The sequence below is a fragment of the Meleagris gallopavo genome, chromosome 9, assembly GCF_000146605.3.
Source record: "Meleagris gallopavo isolate NT-WF06-2002-E0010 breed Aviagen turkey brand Nicholas breeding stock chromosome 9, Turkey_5.1, whole genome shotgun sequence".
Lineage (NCBI taxonomy): Eukaryota > Metazoa > Chordata > Aves > Galliformes > Phasianidae > Meleagris > Meleagris gallopavo.
Window position 1 is genome coordinate 15083936 of NC_015019.2, and position 18734 is coordinate 15102669.

General features: G+C 39.0%; 1 protein-coding gene across 1 annotated transcript in view; it reads left to right on the top strand.

The window, feature by feature from the left end:
- Positions 1–8052: 8052 nt before the first annotated feature.
- Positions 8053–18734, top strand: part of TENM1 (teneurin transmembrane protein 1) — a 268505-nt gene continuing 257823 nt past the window's right edge. Inside the window, 1 exon segment of the mRNA XM_031554696.1 lies at positions 8053–8184. The gene's annotated coding sequence lies outside the window, so the exon portion shown is untranslated.

Here is an 18734-nt window from a genome sequence, read left to right on the forward strand (position 1 = left end):
CTCTGTCCCTTTTATTCAGCTAAAACATTACCCATGAATGTCTGCCAAGTTGGTTCATCATCCTTAAATGCCTTTGTAGAACTCTGCATTCACAATATTCTATGAAACGTTTAACCCTAGTCACTTCAGATTATGCTCCAAGGCTGCCTTTTAACCAGTATTGTCTCATTATTTGTTTCCTTTCTCTTTTCCCATCTGCTTGCTGTATTAATCTGTTCTCATCTCATTCTTGATTCGCAAACTGTTTGACTTAGATCACTTCTATTTTATATTTGTGCAGTGTCTGCTAGGAGAGCAGTCTGCAAGTTCTGCTGAAATAATGATGATCATTCTAAGGCAGAGTTAACACTGAGGTGCTATGAGGCTGCACGTAAGGGGTATTTGAAGTGAACATGCTGGGGAGAAGCTGTTCCTTTTACTCCTTTCTCTTCTCCTTGTTGTCCTTTCCCTCCACAGTTATGTTCAATGCATTCCTCAGAGCTTAAGGCCATGTGAGATCATGCAACTCTTCTCTGGTCAGTGAGGAGGGTCTAAACTTGTTCATACTCTCTACCTGGCCGCAAAACTGAAGGGAAACACAAATGTCCTCAGCGATATTTATTTAATGATTCTGAACTAAGCTGTAGTAGTCCAGATATTTAAAAACAAATTTACTGAATTTTAAAGCACGACTAATTGTGTTCAGGTATAATTTATAAAGAAGTAATTAGTGGCCAACTTCTGAGTACCAGAACATGAAGTCAGGATTGCAGTCCGTGGTAGTGCTTCTAATGCTGTAACTCTTTAGGCTTGAATTTTGTGACTTAGGAAAAGTGAGATTTACATTCTGTGTTACATTTTTCACTAAGTCCTTCCAATTAATGTCTGTTAATAGATGAAATGCTAGCTGAAATTTTCCATGTTTAATTTTCCATTAAGAATTCATAGAAGAGCTGACTTTGTTAATCTTGTGGCGTAAACTGTGTAGGAAACTTCGATACCTGTTGGACTAAAAATGAAGCATTCAGTCAAAGAGCTTAGAGCAGTCATCTCTTGTGATTTTTTTGAGTTCACTGCATTTGGCTGCTTGCTTTGTTGTGTGATACAAGCCTAAATGCACTGGCAGACCAGCTGTAATGGGGGAGGCTTTAGAAAGCCACAGTATAGACTCTGCTTGGAATTTAAATGCTAGTGTATTTGGAACCAACAAAGTTGATGTACTATTTGTCCTTGCCAAAATCTCTACATGACATGGGAAATGAAACAGATAAGAGTTCCTAGACTTTAGTTTGAATGTACAATAGTGAAACAGTATTAACAGATTGCAATGACAGGCAATGTGCGTGTCAGGAGGACTGTATAAGGCAGGTGGATTCGCTGAACGTGACTTTGTGACTTTGTTCCAAGCAGAAACAGCAAATGTACATATTTCAGACTGAAAGTGTGGTTATTAGTTGAAAAAAGGTTGGATTAAGCATCAGTCTATAATCCCGAGGGTGAAATCTAATATATTCCAGTCTTAAACATTTGTGTCTCCTAAGAAGTCCAAATTCAACCACAGAGTCTATAGGAGTGGATGGTATTAACACAGAAATCTTGATGGCTGTTCTCCCGTTGGCTTGAAGTTATACTCAGGGTAGTGGCTGGAGTGGATCCTGCTGGCTTAGTTTCATGCAGTAGCAGCCCGTTTTGTGCTTGCAGGGCCTCACTAGAGCATGGAACAGCGAGGGCAATGCCAGGGAGCTGTCTTGAGAGCCCTTGGTGCTGTTGTCAGCAATGGTTGATGCATGGAACCACCAAGATCGATTCCTCTGAGGAGGGCATTCAGTGCAGCAGCCTAGCATGAGGACTGTTCAGCAGGTTCAGGTTTTCCCGCATTAGTTGTCTCTCTGTCTTTGACATTGTAAGAGAAATTCTTCTCTGTACAACATTATGGGCTTTGATAACCGTCACTTTTGGTGGAGACTTAAATTCCCCTAATTTTAAAGTATAATCCAAGAAGAGTTGGGTGGTGGTGGGAAACAGAGCTTTAATGTTAGACAGAAAGTTTGAGATATATAAATTAAGAAAAAAAGGGGGGGGTGGAGAGGGAAAGGGGAAAGAACAGGCCTTTTCTTGCTTTGTTTTTAGCTCTGAAATTCTGGCCTGGATTGTCAGTGATATATTCAATGTCAAACAAACCCACAACTACAATGCTTGAGATGTCTTAAAACCTACACTTTCTCAAATGCTAAGTGTTTCTCATTATCTGTCTTTTCATGCTGAATTTTTACATACGCAATAAACTGCACTGAAGAGTCTGAAAATAACTTCTAGCTCTTCTCTCTTCCATTCATCTCTGTGCTCACATAGAGACAGATAAATGCGTGTGTTTATATTCCTTTTCTCTTCCAGCAGCACTGAGCAATTAGGCACAGCTGAGAGCATTACTGAGCTCATCACTGGTAGTTCTGGAGAATGTGTCTTTTGTTCTAGTCAGCCTGCTTCAGGGGGCAGAACTTGTACCACAGGTCTGTAAGGTACAGCATTATAGTTTGGAAATATTTGGCATTGCTACATAATAGGCTCTTATCTTTAACCGTGAATTTTCAATGCTTTTTGATGCTTAAGCCAGATACTTAGCTCTTTGAGTTTTATTTCTATCACTCATTAGACCTGACATTACACAACACGTTTATATCTCAGCTGTCTTCTACCATATGGTACTGTGGCGTTTACTACTCATCTTGCCAGATTGATAGAGAGAAATGGAGCAAAGGAATTGTTCGAATACATTTCAGTTTGAAAGAGAAAGGGACTAAGATGTGAAAGGGAACTCCGCTTCTGATGGATGTCAAAGAAACGTCCTCTTAACACACGTCATCTTTTTCTGACTCCTTCATCAGTCACTGTGACTTCATAGAGAAGGCAGTGTGACTTTGCAGAGGAGCATTCTGTTCCTTATCTAAATCCCAGCAGGATCCTGCAGAGCATTTGATCAATGTCAATTATTAAGCATGCTGCTTATGAGAGCTGCTTCATTTGTAGTGGTGGATTACCATTTATTGGATCAATTCTGCTGAAATCTGTTAGATCCACAAAGAATATTAACGGAAATAAAGAGTAAAGATAGGAAAAATAGGAGTTGTGGGCAAAGGGTGAACAAGAATAGAAAAAAAGAGGCCTCCTGAGAGAAGAGAATTTGTTCTCCTGATGTTGCCCATCTGATGAGTTAGTATCCACACAGACTTGTAAGAGCTGGAGCCCTGACTGCCAGATTTACTGTCCTGGAAAAGGATGTTGATTTGTACATGTCTCTTTTTCTTATGCCTAAACCCTGCTTAGGTTTCTATAGAGATAAATTTTTGTCCTCTCCTTTTCTCCAAGTTTCACTAATTAATTTAATTAGAAGGGAGCATTAAGTCTTTTTCTCCTCCAGAACTGCTGAAAGTCCTGGAGCTTCACCGCTCCACTAACAAGATGCTCATCTATATGCAAGAGGGGGAAAAACACTTTGCTGGTTGTAAGGCAGTGTTTTCATTCAATGCATGAAAAGCCAGTGCAGTGCCATACATTTCCTATAAACACTGCATTTTTTCTAGCTCACTTGATATTAATTTTATTTGTAAATTGTGTACATACAGCTATTAATGGGCTCTTACTACTGCTGGTCACTTTGGGGATCTGAAGTGGGTTGACCGTGTTCCAGGCTTGCGAAAGGCATCATAACATCCCTGTTAACACTGGCTAAATTTGGGCTTTTGTGCTGGGTTTGTGCTGCTACAGTCTTCCTGGCTCCCTGTTATCCTCATGTCCCTGCAGTCAGGGCTGCGGCCATCTGTCCAAAGGATATGAAATATAAAACACATGGAAGGCATCGCCTCTACAACAAAAAGGATGATGATAATTAGTGGCTTGAAGACATATTTTTATCTTCAGATGTCTTATTTCTTCCTTGAGAATAAAGTACAGGGAAATACAGGAAGATACGTTGAGGAGGCATTAATTTCTTATGCTAAAAATCTTCTTGAAGACACTAGTAAATATAAAAAAAAAAAAGAAAATAAGTAAAGCATTTTTGCAAGTGACGGTATTTTTTTCTCACTGAGGTTGATCGTCATTCTAAGCAGAATGTTACTACATTTCCAACTCTGCTAGGCTTGTTTATTACATTAATGTTACATCATGCTGGAATCCAGCAATCGTTCAAACACCCTGAAATGCTGGAGCAGCAGCAGCAGCACCTGGTGTCATCAAGGCAGGGCAGTGCAGTGGGTCTAGCAGCCCCCAGCTGGCTTTCGTGGTGCCCTGAGCAGCAGGGCATAGCACTGCCCTACCGCACCTCCTGCCTTTCATTTCAGCAGCAAGCTCTGTGTCTGTAGTTCTGATGAGAATGGGGTTCTATTGCTGGCTGCTTGTCTTACTGCAGAAGAAAAAAATGCAAATAATGAGCTGTTCTTCATCAACAGTTCTATTGGCCTGTTGGGTTTTACTGTACACTGGTCGGTTGTAGACACTGAAATAAGATTTTCAGGGCTTCTTACTAATTGTCTTATATTACCAAATACTCTTTCTTGCATAATACTCATATATATATTTTTTGAAAACATAATTTCAATATCTCCCTAACCTTCTGTTAGATAATCATTTTATTTGAAAAATTTTTTTCACCACTAAACTTCTATGTGTGTCTTGAAATAAAGCTAAAATATAATTCTCGGTCACTAAGGAGAAGCTGCTTTTACAGGATGGTCTAGTCTTACTAGTAAAGTCATAACATGGATGGATCTGTAGGATTCCCTGTGATCCACCAGCACCCTTCCCAGAGCTGCCCAGCAACAAGGCTGCTCTGCAAACAGAAGTTCCAATGCCAGTGCATTGCTGCCAGCTGCTGGAAGTGATGTTCTACCTGGAGTGCTTTTTGCTAATTTTTCTTTTGCTTCTGGAGGAGATGAGCTGACATATTTTAGCAGGATCTGGCTAGAACAGTCAGCCCCTTCTAGGAATAAGTTTCTATTTGACATAGTTGAATCTAGATCATTCCTTTCGCTCTTGTGTTTTATCGATTTTTTTGTAGAATAAGACTGATAGTTTGAGAGGAGATTCTATCTATGTAATGCACGTGCAGTGACTCATGTTTGTGCTAGGGCTGTGAGGCACTGGAACAGGTTGCTCAGTGATGTGTCTGATGCCCTGTCCCTGGAAACTTTCAAGACGAGTCTGGACCAGGCCCTGGACAGTCTGATCTAGCTGTGGTGTCCCTGTTCATTGCAGGGTAGGTGGACCAGGTGGCCTTCAGAGGTCTCTTGCAACTCTAAGCATTCTATGATTCCATGTTTAAATATAATAAGGCAAAATCTGTTGGGTGTAAAAATCCTGTAATATACACCTCATTCTTCCCTTGTCAGGAAAGACATATTGAATATGTAGTGTGTTATGAAGAAATAAAAACGCTTTAGAGATGTTCACCTCCTCCCATCTGAAAAACTAAGGGAAATCATTCAGGTGGACAGCAATAACCAGTCTGCCAGAAGACAAAGAATAAGGCAGGATTCAGCCTGCTTCCTTACAACTGAGCAATGTACAACACACTGGACCTTCAGTATTGGAAGCAGCAAAAACAGATAGTTGTGATTGTTTAATTATTAATGGTACATTCAGCTAGCAGACCTGTAGGCAGGAATTTCCATAAGCCTTGGGTGTGAGCTGCTGAAGGGAGCAGCACGAGGTCAATACCAGAGGTTTGGGCTGCCTCCACAAGGTGACCTCTCCAGCAGGACAGAGGACGGCAGCCCCTGGTGCCCACAGCTACTCCCAGGAGAAGCTTGCTTAGTCTTAAATTGGATCTGTCTCAGCAGGGTGCTGGGCTTCCAGAGATTCCTTCCCACCTGCAACTTTTATGATGTCTGTATTATTTAGTATTCTTTTTTTTACTTTCCTTCTTTTATATTTTTACTTAATATCCAATGTGTAGATTTAAAAAAAAAAAAAAAAAGTTCTAGGGAATTGCCCTGTCAGTTTTCAACATATTTTATTGGTTTTGTTTTTTTTTTTTTTCCTGTTAGGTTAATTTTTTTTTTTTTTTAATTAGTGACCAGCCAGCTTAATGTTAAAAGTCAGTGTTTTCATTTGTAGGTGTTTCACTTTAAACCAACACTCAGTGCTTTCAGGATTATTTATTTGTAGGATTCTTTCTTGCTCCAGAAAACCCAACCTCACTTAATTTTCCATAGGAAATCATAAACACTATGTCTCCAGCAACATTTTCATCTGGAGCATTTCTTGCAAATACCTAAATCCAAAGCAGAGGTAAGCAGGCCCAGCCTGTGCCACCCAACTATCAGACCCATGTAAAAAAAGTTGGTTGGTCTCCCTCCTGTTCATAAGCTCTCTTCAAGTTCTGCAAGGTCTTCCCAAAGCCTTCTTTTCTCCAAACTGAACAAGCCCTTCCCCTCAGTCTTTCTCAATAGGAGAGTGCTCCAGCCCTCTGAGCATCTTCGTGGCCTCCTGTGGATCTGCTCCTACAGTTCTTGTGCTGCAGCCTGGGCACAGAACTCCAGATGGGGCCTCGTGAGGGCAGAGCAGAGGGGAACAATCTCCTCCCTCAGACTCAGAGATAGTGCCACTGGCAAAGACTGTGACTGTTTCAAGGAATCCTTTTACATATGCATGAATAATAGTTGGGTAAATGTTGGAAGAGGTCAACAGGAAGCTTACAAGTCCAACAGTGTTCACCTGTTACCAGCTGGAATATGTTAATACATAATGGATCCTGCCAGCTGGGGATCAGACTGGTTTGCCAATTACTTCTCTGCTGTTAAGGAATAATACACCTGCATTTGTCTTATTAAACAGCTTAATATTTCCAGAGTGATTAAAAAGGTATCACTTTCTTTTCATAATCATATTTCTTGAAAAATGGACTTTCTGAACAAGGATGTTGTTTTATTTGATCCATTGCTTACAATAATCTTTAATAAGCTTGTGTTTTGCTTTACTGTCTAATAGCCCAGTCTTTCTCCCACATTTTTGATGCTTTTCTGTAACTGAGAAGAGCATGAATCCTGGACTTTCCCCTTGATTACTTGAAGATAAATTCAGTTCTTACAAGATATGGTCTAAGTGGAATTCATGGCACCCAGAAATTCCTTGTCATGTTCATATGCTATTTACGTGCATAAATGTGCATGAAATTACTTGTCCTCTCCTCAGCACACCAACTCATTATAAGTTGAATTAAACCGTTCCCTTCCCTCTGCTATTCCATCCTCCCTTCCCCAGCATCAGAATCTTAGGGCTGGAGCTCCATTCCAAGCTTTTGGGAGAAGAGTGATGGATGTTCATGGTTGATATCTTCATCCTGCTTACATTCTCAGTCAGGTTTTATATTGACGAAAGAAAGCAATCTGTAAGTATGATAATGCATCTAAACTCCCAAACGTTTCTCTTCCCTATTACCTCTTCTGGGTTTTTCTTGAAATCGTTGCTTATCTCCAGCTGCTGGAGAAATTCATTAAAATGGCTGCTGTTAGCAGCAATAGTCCATAGCGGTTTTGACTTTTCCCACTGCATTTTCTCTAGGCTTCTTAGTTTTATTTTACATCTTCAGAAAAACACAAAGGAATCATTTTCTTCAGTCTGGCCATGCATTTCAAGGTATTTAAATAGTTTAAAAAGATAGTGTCAGGTGGCAAGCAGAAAGCACAAAGAAATTATTTACTCTTATCTTTATAGGGTTGCTCTTCTGGGCAGAAGTCTCTATTCCAAAAATGTAATGTGTATCTGTAAATGTGTTTGCAGTTGCAGCTTTCCAGCATCTTCTTCAAAAAAAAATTTGTGACAGTGATAATCTTAGCATCCATGACGATTACGTTCTTAATCTTTGCTAAGGAAATTGTCTTTGGGCACAAACTCAAAGTTGTGAGATGTTATCTTCATGAACTTTTATACCTGATACATGTTAAATAGCATACAGTTTATTAGTTTACATGCTTAGTTACTAGGTTGTATGGGAACTGTTGATCACAGCCTGACCCTGATTGAGCACCTGAGGCAAGCAACGAGTCAGCCCTGGGAGCAAGGTAAAGGCAATTCACCAGTGCTACCAGAAGGGGTGGAGCCTGGCTGTGCCTCTCATAGATCCCATTTAAGGGCTGACTGCCCTTAAAGAAGGATTTCTCTCTGGAGATTGCTCTTTGTGGGGTTTACTGTGAGCCTACGACACTGGTGAGTGTTTCCATTTATTTTGGTTATCTTTCCATCGCAGTAATCTTACTAAGCCTAACCTTTGTACACCTATTGATTGTACATAGGTACAGTTGGCAAACTTGGGAGCAGAAGCAGACTAAAATATTCTTTTCCTTTCTTACGCTGTATGAAAGAAGGTCATGGGCTGGGAGGCTTTTTGGACTCTGAGCATTTGGGCTCATGTGCACAAAGTGTGCCTGTATTGCCACTAGCCACTTGCAGCAGAGCTTTAGGTTTCGGCTACACGTGGGTGAGGGTCATGGAGGTTTACTGGACTGCACTTGAGCTTTCTTATTCTTTTGTTTGCTTCTTGAAATATTGAGAGATTCTTTTAGCATCAACCAATTGCCAAAAACAAATGAATCTATGAAAGAATACTAGTGTGAGTTTAATGAAAGCAATTGATCTACCTTTTTGAGGTATGCTTCCTTCTTCATTTCATTTGAAGATTACTTTGTAGTCTTGTTCAAAGACCTCCTAGTTCTTGTCACTGGGTAGACTGTAAAGCTTACCTTTTAATCTGGCAGCAAAATAAAAATGTTCACAGTTGTTATAAGCCACGTACAACAGTATTGAGATTTTTGACTATCATTGAATAAAGCTTAATTTGGATATCATGGGAGGATAATTTTTACTTCACAACAGGCTCTAATTCAAGTGATTAGTAAATACTACATGCCAGGTTTTTCCACCTAGCTTAGGTGAAATTATTTATTTTATGCGATTCCTTGCAGAGTAGAAGTCTCAGCATGAGGAGCAGTGGCAAAAAACGCCACTAACTCAGCAGAAGGTGCTTTAACTAGTTTAAATATTCACTCATTCTTGTCGTCAATATTACACAGTCAGAATGGGCTGCAGTGTTCCTTTGGGTCCCTGGGAAGTAACAGCATGTAAGTGGGGCTCACACAGCAGACACTGACATCCTCAGAGATCAGAACACTGCTGTACTGATACAGTCAACATAGAAGAGTGGGAATTTTTACTTAGTCTTTGTTCTTGGAAGATGTAGGAAAAACTTGTAAATGAAGAATTTTAAAAGAAATTCTGTATATTCTGTATGTATTATGATTATTATTTTTTGCTGCAAAGATAACCGGATTATGATATTCACAGAAGTATTACAACATCTAAGAGATTAAAACCTTGAACATGGTTTTAATTTACGCAAAAATAAAATGATGATTTTTATCTTTCTAAGACTTGCATTGAAAGCAGAGGAAACATCTTACACATAGAAAGTAGAAGAATACTGTTTAGTTTGGCTTACTGCTAGATACAACTTGTCACAACAGCAATCTGAGCGTGCCTATTCTTCTTTGCTGGTTATTCATTAACTGTCAGGATACTTGCTGATACTTGCCTACTACATTTTTATCAGTGTGTTTTATTTCCCTTTTAAAAATCACAGCTATGAGGAATTCACAAACTGGAAAATAATGATAATTTTTCATTTCTTCACTTAACATTTAACAAGGCCTTTGCAGTTTGTTAAAATTCAACACTGTATTAGAATGTATTATTCTGCCGTCTTCCAAGGATCAGTGTCACAAAGATTTAGCAGTTTTCCTCTTCAGGGCTTCTCAGCATAGTCTCACTTTCTTATTAGAAACAAATCTGATGTGATATTTTCTTTCCAGTGAGCTTTCTCTTTGAAGGCCTACAGCACTGATATTTAGCCCGTTGCTGTTATTTCTGTCCTCATTGTACTTGTGTTTTCCCTCTATCCAAGCTGGCTCCCTGCATTAGCCCTGGCTTCTTCCTGGCAGCACCAAGTGATTGAGTCCCTATGCTTAGATCCAGGCAGATTGCCAACGTCCAAACAAACGCTTCCCCACATCATAGGGGAAGCACAGAGGAAATGTAGTACCACGAGCTCACATTTGGTGGCAGATCTGGAGTAGAATTTTGATGTCTTATACATCTTTTTCAAATACGCTTTTATCTTTAAGAAATATTTCAGCCATTATGGCCGAGTGCTTTGTTGCGCAGACAAATGAGTCTGCTGGCCCTGTTAGGTATCTCAGAGTAAGGGTTACACCTCGGCTGCGCTGAGGGTACACGTGCTATAGTACTAGCACGGAGGGAAGATGCCTAGGTGGCATTTTGTGGGACCCTGACACGTAAGTGAAGGAGATGAAACACTAAGAGCTGTTGCATGCTCCAAGTGCTGCAGGTAGAGGCAGGATGGTGACCAAATCTGTTGTGTTCATTACCATCATTACAAACTGAAGAGGGTGAAGAGACCTTTCCTCCATGGATCTAGAGATATAGCCTCTCTTGGATACAACTGCTTGTTTTCTCTTGGCACGCCATGAACTCTAGCTAGAGCTCTTCAGATGAGTTGTGTTTATTTATTTTAAATATTCAAACCGAGGTATGTGCTGTTGGGCCACACTGAACTTTATTGGGGCTTAATCAGGCCTGACATGGCTGACAAGCTCTGTCCAGCTGCAGAGGTAATTCCAAAGCCATCACTCCTGTGTTAATGATATTATGTCTTGAAGCTAGACAAATATGTTGGGTTTTTTGAGTGGTTGTGTTTCTATTTGTTTGTTTCCTGTACACAGTCCCAGTCATAAGTGCAGGGCGGTTGAACTTACAGTAACAATAACTGAGTTCCCAATAAATTGAGCTGACAGACTGGTCAGTCTGCTGAACTGTTAGACTGATCTGTGTGCTGATGCTGATGGACTGACCAGTCCTTGAGCAAAGGGGAGTGGGAAGCGAAGGTCCGCCCAAAATACTCTGCTTCCTTTGACAGGACCTTGTCAAGTTTCAAGGCATCAAGAAATTGATTTGTATAGAAGTGTCAAAACATTATCTATCTTCACAAAATTAAACTGGTTGCTATAAGGCTCCTGGAAATCCAAGAAAAGAAATATTTCTTCCCAATCTTCTGTCTGTTCCTGCTACATCCGAGTTTGACAATGGGTTGTTGTATAAATGGACGCTAATCTCCCTCTGCAATTTTTTTTTTTTTGTTTACAATTGTAGCTTCCCAGCAATTTGCACTCCTTAACATATTTATCCTCCAAATACTCCTACGAAGTAGAGAAGGCTGTTATCTCAGTCTTACACATTGGAAGTGATTTATGCAAGGTCACATGGGCAGTTTATGGCAGCGCGCTTCTTGAGCCCCAAGCTTAGAGGGTTGCCTGCTGGACAGCATTTCTTACATGAAAGAGTTAAAGTGAAAACTTATTTCCAGTTAAACTGAGTAAGACTGCATTCGTTATGGAAATAAATGTTATTTCTGTGTACAGTTCTAACTACAGCTCAGATTATTATATGATAGGACATTTTGTATCTGTTTTTTGTTTGCTTTAGAAAAGAAAGTGATTCCAAAATGAATATTGCTGCGTACCACCAAAATTATCTAATGAACAACAATCATCCAAATTGAATACAAAGTAAAATATTGACAGCTGTGTGTGTTTGTAGGTACACACATAATATTCTAATTGGAACATTGACTTTTTTCTTATTTTTCCCCTAAAGCTTTTTGTTCTCTGACAATCATTAGTTCAGCAGCAGCCAGGCACTGCAGAACCGATGCAGTGGTTTATACTTAGTTTACTTGCATGTTCATGAGGTATCTTTTGGTCAGTATAAACTGGAAAGCACGTATGTTCCGGTATGCTTCTTTACTTTTCTCACAGTTTTCAAATGCATTTTTGTTGGAACTGTTTTGATATAGGTCACAACTTTTCACTTATTTTAGATATTACTACTGTTGAATTAGCCCCAGACATACAAAAAGTAGCTTTGTTGTTTAGGTGGTTGTCACAGAACAATTGGATTGTGTGCTGGAAGTTGTGCTAGTGCAGTCTGTTTCGCAAAATGAAGGTAAATAAATTTGCCTCTAATTTTAACTGTGCATTCAATATTACTGCAGTGCTATTTGTAACAGCATTTTAGACTGCTTGATCCAGAAACATCCTTATGAAAATAATTCTGTGCTGCTTCACTGTATCTGCTTAATTTAATCAGAAGTCTGGAAAGGCTTTAAGGATCCCTTTTTTCTGAGTTGTGAGAGTTATCTGAAACTAAAGCTCTTGAAATGCTGTCTGGGTTTTCTTTTTAGAAACCCTTCTTGGCTTTAGCTGACAAATTATGATAGATGAAATACGATATGTCAACCAGCAACTTTCTTCCCTTCCCTAGGTAGCTAGTGGTTACCCTTACAAAAATCAGCATTTGGCATTGGCTGCCATCCAGTCATGCTTGAAATACTGGGAAATAGAAAATAACTGCCATGGTGCAGCTGAATTATTCTGATGGCTTGTTTTGAATTTGCTGGAGAAAGAGATGAGTCAGAGATTGCTTTGAGGCTGCAGATTTCAAAAACACTAAAATGAACTAGAGCAAAGATGACTTGAAAATGCAGAGGGTCTGTTTTCATTGCATTGCTTTTCATGGGGCACAGAATCCCAGCTGTACCAAAGGATGCTTTCATAATCCATTTCAGGTGGCGTCTAAAAAACTACAAGTGATTACTTAAATACGCAAAGGTGTTTTGTGATGTGTCTAAATAAAGCAGTGTGTATTGATGGTTGCTTTCTGGCCTCATTGTTAAAATAAGTGTATAATACCAAATCAGAAAAGATTTGATCAAGACTGTGTTGCCAAGAAGACCGTACGTTTTTTTTACCCATTTCTGGAACGTGGCTCCAGGTCCACTGGTATATTCCACATGCTGAGCAACGCTGAGCATACTTCCTTCCAGATACGTTGTTTTCATAATAAGTGCCAGATGAATTTATCAAGAACAAAGACAGTTTCTCAGCTAAATTGAGCATTTGGGAAAACTGTTGGTGGTGACTTTGTAGAACACAAACAAACCCATTCAAATGCCTACCACAAGGAGTTTCTCGTGTCGTAGAGTCCTGTTTAATTACACAAACTGTCCTGTCTCTTGTGAAGAGATGAGATTTGGCAGTGTCCAAGCCTTCCTCACCTGGGGGCAGATTGCTTTCTTTCCTTTGCTCTTCTCAGAACTGTGTGCATTTATGAGTACTTGCACTGTTTTTCTTTCCAATTCACTTACATTTCCTTCAATTTTACTTGATCAAACTGAAGACCCAGTTTCAAATGTTTTGTTCTTGTGATAATACTTAGTGAAGCATAGAATATTAGTCATATGAAATATAAGTTGTATCTTAAACTACTGATGTTTAGAAAAATGCTAGGTTAAAATCTTCAAATGTTGATGTAAGGGGTTTTGAAATTATTTAATTTTTTAAAATGTCTACCATGTGCTTTTAATATAAGAGAGGAGAAAACTTTGGTTATGATTTGCAAATCTCACCTCATTTTGCTTCTGGATATTTTGTTAGAATACAAACTGAGGACGTGTGCCTTCCTGCAGGTATTGCAAGTACCTACCTATAATAGATAGGCATTCCTTTACTGCTAAAAGTATGAAAACTGAGTTGCCATTGTGCTTTGAGTGCTTTTAGTTTTTGCTAAAATCAAGAGCTGTATCCTTCCTTAAAAGAAAAAAAAAAAAAAAGTATAAAACTATTTCTGGTTTGTTGTATGTCAGTACTTCTCTGCCTGGGAAAATGTACCTGACACAAAAGCATTTTAATATTATTTCATGTACTTATTAGCTCAGACATTTGTTTTTTGAATTATAGTCAACATACCACATTTAGTACATCGCCTAAGAAATTGATGTCATAGTTGAATTACACTGCATCAGTTTAGTGTGTGTATTTATTTAAAATTTACCTCCACAGAAGTTGGGATGAATGCATATACAATTAATATTTGCTCTCACACACACAACTTTTCATTCTGTGAGTGCTGTTCCCTATCCACTGCGGTTCAATGTGGCCTTAGCCCATATGGAAGATAAGTTAGGAATGTGCCAGTCTGACACCTGTCAAATGGCACAGCTGAAAACAATTGGGTTAAGATTGTTTCAGACCTATTTAAATTTAATACCAGGCTTTAGACAAATGCTTTCATAAGAGGAAAAAAATGGATACATGATGGTTTAAATCTTCTTTCTATAAAATTATATGTTTCTCAGAGGATAGTTGTAATTGAATTATAGAATGCCTTGTGAGTATCCCTGTCGGTGGTTAGAAAAAATATGAAGGGAAGCCAAGAGACTCTTTCACAAATCCTACTGTAGAAGAGACACCCTATAATTCAGCTATATGAAGCCCCCAGCAATCATATAATTATATTATAAATGCAATTTGGGAGGAATGAAAAGCAGCATTTATTTAAAACATTAAGAAAAATTACTTCATTGTATGAGAGCTGCATGTTAGTCACTGAAGTCTTTCTTTTCTGCCCTATAGGACACACTTCCTCCAATGCTGTCATGCTGCAGTTGTCTGTTCTTATAAATGTCTAATGTTTGGGAGGAGATCAGTTTTCTGGGAGCTGTATTAGAATCCAGACACCAAAGGAAGAATAGTGCTAAAAGAACTGAGATGTTATTTCTGCCGGAGGCGGTGGACTTGGAGTTCTCTGTTTGTCTTTGTAAGCTTTAGTACAGCAAGCAAAAAAGAAAATAGAAAACTTCATGCTAACTCATCTTGTGTAGCACACATGGGAATTACTGTCTTTTCTGGAGTTTTATCTCACATCTTTTTTTTTTTTTTTTCCAGAGAGGTGTCTGAATTACTAATTATTAATATTATATTAGTAACATAATACTAAGTAGAAAAACGAATTCAATTTACAAAACAAGAAATCTATTTAGCGATTGGATATCAATGCAGTTGTTAAATTAAAATGAAAATGTAATTAAGTAAGTAGACAGTATCTACTGTCTGTGTAGGCGCAGTATTTACTCCTTATGTTTGCAGACAGCTTAGAATACTTGCAGAGTTCTTCGTTCTTGAAAACACCTTATGAGTGAGCTGCTACCCAAGAGTGACTGATTCTGTGAGCTTTGTGTTGCATCACACCTGTCCTCTCCAGAGCCCACGTTTGGGGTTTCTTTAATAGGCATGTGTATGGAGCTTGCGACTACAGCACCTGAGAGTTGTATATCGGGGATGAAGTGATGCAGCCACACTGGAGAGCTAGGAAAAATATTTTCCTGCTTTATTAATGGAAATAGAGAAGATTTTTTCAAAGTTCACAAGGGAAGATTGCCCTGGTACTGAGGACCAAATTCCCTGTCCTTTGTGTGATGAGAAAAACTTCTTCCTGTAGTCCTGCACAACAACAGAATTCTCATGTTATTCTGAATGAGAACAAGCTATGGATTTGGGGTGAAGGGGTTCCTATTTGGTTTTCAGTTTAGCACATTAGTGGCGCTGTAATTGTGAAAGAGTATCCCATAATACATACGCTATTATGACTTTACCACAAGTACAGTGCAGAGACAAAAGTGTGCACCTAATTTCCAATCTCGTAGCCTTACAAGCAATACTAAAGCTGTAAGAAAGTAGCTTAGCTACAGTGATCTGATTTAGCAGCCCTAGCAGCTAGCCTAGGCAAAAAGGAAATCATCAGGAAAAAGCAGAGGGAAGACTAGTGAGTACTCAGCAGGAACTGATAGCAAGGCAGCTGCAGGAGCTCTGACACCTCTGTGGTTCTCCTAATGGAAACCTTTAGAGATTTCTGCAACAGATTTGAGTGCATGTTAGCCTGAATGCATCATTGTCTGTGCCATATACAGGCTTCAGTATTCCATGCTATGTCCAACAAAAGGGTTGCGATCTTTTGAAAAGATGTTTTTTTGAGAGAGGAAGAGGGAAAGATTTCCAAGAGAGCCAAATAGCGAGTGACTTTCAGTAACCTATTGACTTCCATGGTCTGCCTCTGCTTTTCTCTCAGAAATTATGGTTGAAGGCTATTAGTAGCTCAATCCTGTATTGATTTTTAAATCAGTTTTCTGATTAGGCTTATTTTTTGGACAGTGATTAGTGACATTAAAGGGAGGAACCTGAAGTGCCTGCTAGTTATGTGCCATCATGGCAATTTTCTATTGCTGATGCTAAACAGGAGAATATGGCAGCTAAGGAAGTCAGTGATGTCTTTGAGACCTTCATGTTCTTTTTCCAATAGAAATCTGTGGAATAGAGCTGGAAGTGTATGGAGCAGACAAAAGCAGCACTTCATACTGACATGCGTATACATCTCTACTGTGTAGGTATGTAGGTACATGCGCAGTTGGTACAGACAGTGAGAAGATAAAGCACATCTCTTTGTTCAGGATATTCATCTCCCAGTGGCCTCAGAAAAGCACTACTTCCTTGCAAGCTGGAAACACCTCTTGAAGGCAATTGGGGCCATGGTGTGGTCTGCATGAGCTCACGGCACTGTTGAGGTGTGGCTTTTCTCTCTGCCTTAAGCATGTGGCAAATGCCACATGGGGGGAACGAAAGAGGAGCGCAACTGAACGACTAGAGTTCCATCATAGCTAGTCTGTACTCCATGGTAAAGAAACTGGAGGCTGCTGGATAGCAGGGGTCTGAGCTGTGTCTTTAAGTAAGAGGTGAGAAATACAGAGGGTCTGGGGTGAAACTGGAGTGAAGGGCTGAGCAGAGGCCCTGATTCCAGAGGACAGCAAAACAGCTAAATAGGAACTGTCCCACGCTACTTAATATTAGTGCTGTCACGATTTGAATTCTGACAGTAAAGATATACTTGAAATCCCAGAGCAAAATGCACTTCTAGATGAAGCAACATGAAATAAATGGTGCTTTAAAAGGAACTTTTTCAGTGAATAGAGAATTGTTGGTTTGTTGTTGTGTTTTTTTTTAACAATAACTGTGAAGTTTTCATTTGTTGATATATAGTGTTATTTCCAGAATCTCTCAGATCGGAAAAAGTGGATGTTTTTTTGTTTTGTTCGCTTTTTGCCATCTGAATCCTCTGTAGGACACAGATGATATATGACAGAGGATTCGTAGAGAACTTCTTGACATTATTTTAAAATAATGATTAATGCTTCCAGACTGAAACCATTTTTTTTCAACCAACTTGACAGGGACTGCAGAATACACTAAAATTGTTCAGATCTTGCTGTTTTAGGTTTCCCTGTCATAAAATAGCGAGTATTCTGTTATGTGTCTGTGAGATGTTTAGATGCAGACCTGGATGCCACCTAGCAGGTAATCTGCTCATACTGCCTATTCTACTTAGAAGGTAGAGTTTTCCTTGGCATTTTAAAGCCGCCAGCATCAACATGTCACCTTCTGTGTTTTATGCAAGACCCTCTCTGTTACTCAAGTATGGAACATGGTTATTGTATTCCCCGCCCAGAACTTCATCTAGATCATTGATTTCTGTCTGGCTTGTCTCTTAAATCCATCGTTTATGTGCGCTTTAATCTCCTACATCTCCAAATGCTTCAGATGCATGTGCTGTGCACCTATACCTGGCATATGTCTTTGCTTACTTGTATAGAAGAAAAAGGATTTCAATTTCTTGTTACTCTTCTTTGCAAAATAGCTCTTGGGTTGAGAGGCTACAGTAATGTTTGATGTGGAGATAAATATAGCTCCTAAACTTTGCTACTGATCTTTTTTTTTCCCGAGCTTTTGATAGTTGTATATTGTCATTTTTCATTTCCTTTTTTAAGGACAGAAAAGTTTTTTTTGCTGTTTTTTTCCAATTCATAGCTTTTGTTGCTCAAACTTTCTAGCTGTGCAGCTGTAGAAGTTGTTTTTCACCTACATCTCATTGCAAAATCTTTTGTCTATAATATATTTAATGACTAAAAGAAGATCAGTAATAAACTTGAAACAATACAAAACAGTGTTTTCTGCTCCAGGCTGTTATGTTTGGGAACCTTCCTTGCCAGTCCTGTTTCAATCAGAGTTTACAGTAAGCACCAGAGTGTATGCTTAATTGCACTCTAGAGCCCAGCTTTTCCTACCTGCCCAGGTGTTTGATAAATCCTTGTTTCTCTGAACTTGCATGCGGTGGCATAATAAAACCCTTTCTAATGTAAGGAAAAAAAATAATAATAAAACAAGACAGCAACATTTTTTTGCTAGCTTGCAGTTATCCAAGGATTTATTTTTAAGCATTTTTGATCTGTAAATAACTCCTCTAAAAATGAAAATGATGCTACATTACTGTTTTAAGGATAGTTGTAACATATCTGAACTCAAGCAAGTCCGAAGCCCATGGTAAGCAATTCTCTTAGTGCAAACATCAGTCTCTTGGAGCTGAAATGAAATCAGCAGCATTTCATTGAAATCTGCAGATTTTTCTGAGAGCCCTTACTGGTCACCTGATTGAACTTTGTTTCTGCAACTGTTCAATTTTGTGCAACTGTCTTGGTTCCTTCTGTGATGTATCTTCATATGTCTAAATGACCCATTTATCTTTTTTCATTTTATTCATATTTTTTCATTTATATTGTCTTGTTTCTTGGCTCACTTGGTGGTGGGGAAGGAATGGTTCCTCTCTCTGGAAATGCCAGCACTTAGGGAAGCCGCTCTTTCACATTCCTACATATTGTCTCTCGAGTCATTATTTGCACTGTTCAGGAGAACTTCATCACTATTAATAGTACTCATGAGCTGATAAAATAGATTTTGACAAAA